Source organism: Seriola dumerili, unplaced genomic scaffold, assembly GCF_002260705.1.
Source record: "Seriola dumerili isolate Sdu_G_001 unplaced genomic scaffold, Sdu_1.0 BDQW01001051.1, whole genome shotgun sequence".
NCBI lineage: Eukaryota > Metazoa > Chordata > Actinopteri > Carangiformes > Carangidae > Seriola > Seriola dumerili.
The window spans coordinates 108,214-114,213 of record NW_019175306.1 but is presented as its reverse complement, the minus strand read 5'-3'; the positions used below and the strand labels follow the sequence as shown (position 1 = coordinate 114,213).

The 6,000-nt window shown below is 43.6% G+C and overlaps 1 protein-coding gene across 5 annotated transcripts in view; it reads left to right on the top strand.

Moving 5' to 3' along the window:
• Positions 1–3,245: 3,245 nt before the first annotated feature.
• LOC111237650 (extracellular sulfatase Sulf-2-like) overlaps positions 3,246–6,000 on the top strand; it is a 68,812-nt gene continuing 66,057 nt past the window's right edge. For all 5 annotated transcript variants that reach the window (XM_022766822.1, XM_022766819.1, XM_022766815.1 and 2 more), the window contains exon 1: positions 3,246–3,555. The gene's annotated coding sequence lies outside the window, so the exon portion shown is untranslated. The remainder of the gene's footprint in view (positions 3,556–6,000) is intronic.

Below are 6,000 nucleotides of genomic sequence, written 5' to 3'. Positions count from 1 at the left end.
TTTAACCATGTGGAACAAAAAATGAATCATAGCAGATTTAAAACAATGTCTAGAGAGGAACTTTTAAAATGTGTAGAACTTGAGTCTTTTTTCACGTGCACTTCAGCTCTCTGCTGTTGGACTGTGCTGTCTGAACAGGTCTACTTCACGCTTCATGTAACCTGAAACTTTTGACCTGCTGAATCACGTGGAGGCCTCTGACATTTGGAATAATTTGAATTTAATGTATTCCAATTCAGCGTTTAACTGCTGTGTGTTGTTCATTGGCGTTGCACTTGGAGAGAAGGCTCAATTAAGCAGACTTTCTGTGTTCATGCTGAAACTCAGCACACACCCGCCACCGCTCCACCCCCCCGCTCTCCCTCTGTTCGCTCCATTTAACTTGAAGCCACCAGCTTACATGAATACCCATGAACACGCCAGGGAGCTCTCCTGCAACAGCTCTCCTATTACAAATCTGCACTGCACCTCCTCCTCACCCTCCTCCCTTTTCTGTTTTCTGTCTCCATCTCTTCTTCCCCCCGATTTTATCCCGCTCTTCTTCTTCTTCTCTCACTCCAAATCTCAATCAGCCTTACACATCATGGCCAAAGTTTGTAGACAACCGCCGAACGTTCCCTCCATATGTGACAGTGCAAACACCTTTAATGTGCTGCTAAAACAAACTCTGGATTCACATCTGTCCAGCAGATGTTGAACCTGCTGCAGGAATCTGCTCCATGTGATGGAAACCTGGCTCCTGTTTATCTTTTCTATTTGTTCCTACTTCACTAGTTTACGTAGTTTTTTCTTCTTCTCTGGAAATATGATGGTAGTTTCTCGTACACGCATCACAGTCATCATCAGTCATCACCAACTGTCAAAATACCATTGTTATGCAGATGGAACATAGTTACGTACAATCATTCAACAAATCTGGACGTTAGCTAGCCAGCTGTCTACAGATGTTAGGCTAATGTCAGGACACACAACAGTAACGAGCACATGAACTGGAGAGTGCAGAAAATTCAGCCCTGCCCGCTGAAACCAAATTATTAAAGTGGCAGCGCTGTGCTTCATCATTGCCATCTGCTATCTGACAGTCAAAACTGTCCATTAAGCATTAATATGTTTTGTTAATATTCACAGCAACAACAGCCATTGAGGTGGTGCCGTTTTATACGTGTGGTGCTTTTAAAAATATGTAGTATTATCAGCAGCGTTTTAGGAAAGGTAGGGTTTATATGTAAGAGCACAAGACAGCTAAAACATGAAACACAAAGAAGAGACAACTAATAATAAGACAATACAAAAAGACATATTGAAAAACAGGAATTAAAAAGAAGTATAAGATAGAAACTCAATTAGAATAAAACATAAAGTCAGGAGATTAGAAATTGCAGTGCAAAATATGAATAAATCATCTCGATTAAATGAAAGTGAGAGCTGGAAATTTGTTCAGATCCATTAAAAAGTGAACACTGCCCTTCCAGTTGTTAGTTTGACTCTGGGGACAGAAACAGACCTGGCCCAGACCATCTGAGAGGTCTGGACGCTTCACACCAAGCAGCAGTCCAGAAATATGTTTTGGCCCTAAATCCTTCAAGTGCTTTATGACAAACTGTAGAATTTTAAAGTCAGATTTAACAAATAGGTGGCTGTGTAAAGATGTGAAAACTGGGGGGATGTGATCAGTTTTCCCAGTCTTAGTGAGTTTTAGTCTTTTTAAGAATTACAGGAAAGAAAATCATGAATCATCACCAAGCACCAAGCGTACAGGGCTGCTTCAGCAGTTAGTATTTACATAAAGTCTGAGGACTCAGAAGAGTCCTACACACACACACATTATTGATACTGAATGTCTCAGTAAAATGTTCACAGACAATGTCTTTGTTTTCCACCAGAATATCTGATGTTGCAGAACAAATGTCCACCTGTAGTGGACTCCACCTTCATTAAAAGGTTTTCTGGTTCTGTTCAGACTCTCACAGATCCCGGTTCAGGCTAGGGAAAGACCCTGGTCTGGTTTAATTCAGGACTAAATTAAACTAAAACCGCCATCTTTCACTGACCTTAAGCAAAGAGTTTTTTGACAATGACAGCGATGCCAGCAGCACTGCAGCAGTGAAACCAGACACAACCGACAGAGAGACGAGATTTGTGTTGGTGAAATTTCATGAGAGTTTGTTGCTGAAGACTGAGACAAAAACAGGTCTCGAATAAAGTAAATTTTCTCCCTGTGGCTTGTGAAAAATTGATCCAATTTCTATTTTGGTGACTATGGGGCGAAGGAATCGGTCATAATCTGTGATCACGTTCACTTCTCCCATTGGAGTGAACAGACTCAGACCAGCTGATTGTCTCCTAAAGGGGGCGGAGGTGGCAATACCCACTAGACACAGTTACAGGAAATGATTGTAATTGCGCCGTCTCCTTTCTCAACTGTCTCTGACTTCAGTACAAGACAAGAGGTGATAGAAATAGAAGCAAAACAAATGGGTTGCTTTCCAAAATTCCACCTTTGTGTCACTTGTCCTCTCCTCATTTTGGTGCACTAAGCTGTAATGGGCTCATTACTGCCCCCTGAGGCTGGAGGTCTGCAGGTCTGGTGGTTTGGTGAAAATGAGCCCATTACACACTTGAAACCAAAGTGTTTTCAAAAAGTATTTTCAGATTTACAAGAGAAGAGACTTCAAGATGACGACTAACTGGTTGGTTTTTACAAATGTAGGTCTGTGAACTTCCACCCCTGATAAACAGAAGCACACAGCTGAGGGAACACTACAGTATCTGTCCACATACTTCTGGCCACATAATGTCTGTGTCTCACTCCGTGTCTGTCTTTTTCCTACTTTAGCCACCTCCCCTGTGTGTGTGTGTGTGTGTGTGTGTGTGTGTGTGTGTGTGTGTGTGTGTGTGTGTGTGTGTGTGTGTGTGTGTGTGTGTGTGTGTGTGTGTTTTGTATTTCTCTCTCCCTCTTGTATTTATTTCATTTTGTCCTCTGCTTCTGGCTCCTCCCCTTCCAGTCAGGGAGAGGGATTCCTGAGCCTCCCCATTGGCCAGCAGTGAGGCTTAGACTCCGCCCCCTTTCTCCCCCCTCTCTCTCAGGCCAAGAGAGGGAGGGAGAGAGGGAGAGAGAGAGAGAGAGAGAGTGAAAGTGGAGAGGCAGGCAGGCAGACGTGTTGCAACAGATGGCTTTACCAGCAGCGGCTCGGCGGCGGCTGCACCGAGGAACTCTGGGACGCCGTTAGACGCAGGCAGCGGCAGAGAAAGGGAGGGAGGGGTTGTTAGAAAGTCACGGCTCTGGAGCAGGGCGAGGAAAAAACGGACGGAGTGACACTTCTCGCCCACAAACTCGCCGTCTTCCTCTGCAGACGCGCAGGAAGACATGTCAGCGTGAGCAGAAGTTTGGTGGATTTGCTAAAAGGAGCAGCAGCGACACTTCTATACAGGAGATGACTGTTTGATCCGAGCCTTCATCCTCCTCCTCCTCCTCCTGCCCCGGGGTCCGAGAGGAGAACACCTGCTGACAGTGAGGAGGTCCTGAGGGAGGAGACGCAGCAGCAGCAGCAGCAGGTACAGAGCTGCTACTTCTCTGTTCTACTTTAGTTTAATGTTTATGCAGGAGCGACTAAGCTGCTGCTGCTCAGGTCGTCGTTAATGGGCTGATTTGAAAAGTGTGTGTGTGAGAGTGAAAGAGAGAGAGGCTCTTCAGTTCTGCTCTACTTCACTGTGTGTCACTTTCTGTGGTCAGAGCTGTTAGTCAGAGCAGCTTTGTTACACACACACACACACACAAGAGTTTGTGTGTGTGTGTGTGTGTGTGTTTGTGTGTTGCTCCACTTTACTGTTGTGCTCCTTACATTAGTTTTGAGGCCATGTTGTACTTACACTTGTCACACTTGTCTGCAGCAGTGTGTGTGTTTTAACTGCTTTAACTGTATGTGTGTGTGTGTGTGTGTGTGTTTATTGCTTCCTGCTTGCAGAACACGTGGGAGTGTGTTTTAGCTGCGCAACACTGAGGTCAGTCAGGAGAGAGAGGGAGAGGGAGGAAAGAGAGAAGAAAGGGGGGATGAATGGAGGGACAGAGGGAAAGGAAAAAAAGGAGGGAAGTAAGGAAGGAAGGAAGGAAAGCTGTTCCACCCAAATCTGTTTTTATTATAATAATGATTTTTTTATGTTCCACTTTTCCTAAGTAACAAAGGGCTTCAGAGGGAATATAAACACACAAACCAGGCAATAAAAAGAAGTGAGACAAACAGAAAGAATAAAAACGGACGTGAAACAGGGAGAAAAAGAAAAGGACTGAGGCCGTGAAGCTGAAGACTGATACAGGAAACTGTAGCTGGGTAGACGCTGAGGTGATGTCACAGCAAAGGTGTTTGATAACTTGTGTCATGTTGTCATGAAAGTGTTCATACACGTGTGTGTGGCAGGAGTTTTTACTCATTTGTGTTTGTGGGTTTCCACTTGAAAAACCACTTGTGGGGTTTTGAGCCGGTTGGACGACACTGTGGTCCTCAGGGATTTATCTTGACAGCTTTCGGATGGATGGACGTGACATTTGGTTCAGACGCAGGATGAATTGTCAAGGTGACTGAACTGGTGGAAGTGGCTGGGGAGAGGGCTCTCTGGACCTCTTTGCTGAGGCTGCTGCCCCCGCGACCCGGATCCGGATAAGCGGGAGACGACGAACGAACGAACAGTTTTGGTCACTATTAGCTGGATTCGTGTCATTAAAGCAACTAAAGATTATTTTCATAATCGATTAATCAGATTTTTTTTCTTCAAATGTTTTGTCTACAAAATAGTGATGGCCGATGATTTGAAGCAGCAGCTTTGGAACAACATTTCAGAGTGTGAGCATTTCTCACTGCAGCGAGGCAAGTCCACAGTCATAAGAGATAACTGTATTTTCATAAGGACAGTGTCCTAAGATGTGACAACAAAAGAGGATCTATCAACAATCTTAAGAATGAAAGAACAGACTCGGGCTGAGGATGTTTAAAAAAAAAAACAAAAAAACAAAAAAAAAAAAAACCCCAGCTGCCAATGTCTAAGTTTGTGTCAATCACCACTGAGAGGAGGAGGACGCATTTCATGACCTCCTTACCTGTCACTTCGTAATGCACCAGCAAGAACTGTGCAACAATCCTGAACATGACAGAGGTCCTGGATGTGTTAATGAGAATTGCTTGTTCTATTCGGGAAGGATGAAATGTGAATTGTTAAATTATTTTTATTTTTTAAGTTTATTTAAAAGTCAAGAATGTGCTTCCTCACTCAGATCAGATGGATTTCCATGAAGTTTGATGCAGATTTTGATGGTTCCCAGAAGATTGACGTGACTTGTTTTTTTTTTTGCTAATTAGCCAATGTTAGCATGCTAACATGCTAAACTAAGATGATAAACGTTGTCAACGTTATACCTGCTAAACATCAGCATGTTAACACTGTCATTATTACCATGATCGCACGCTGATTAACTCAACACATGTTCAGTTAGGTTTCAGTGAACATGTGGATGTCTGAGTGGAGTTGTCATATTCAGTCTGATCACACCTGTTCACACCTGTAGACACCTGTATAACAGAACTACGCTGGAGAAACGGGTCCATGACTCAGAGTGAAGAATTCAAACTTCTGACTTCTACTCTGTTACAGTAGTGTGTGTGTGTGTGTGTGTGTGTGTGTGTGTGTCCGTGCGTGCGTGTGGGGGTTTAGCTGCAGTGGTCGGTGTTGGCGGTAACTCTATTGACAGAAACTATTACGATTTGGCCACAGGGTTCCCACCATCTATCACACACACACACACAGTAAGGGTAAATGAGGCTGATGGTAACTTTGCCATTGCTGGAATGTAAACACTCACTGACCCCAACTCTTCAAATATTAACACACACACACACACACACACACACACACACACACACACACACACACACACATATAACTCTTTATACTTAAAATATCATATAATATATACTTATAAGAAAATTTAAATCATCACTANCACACACA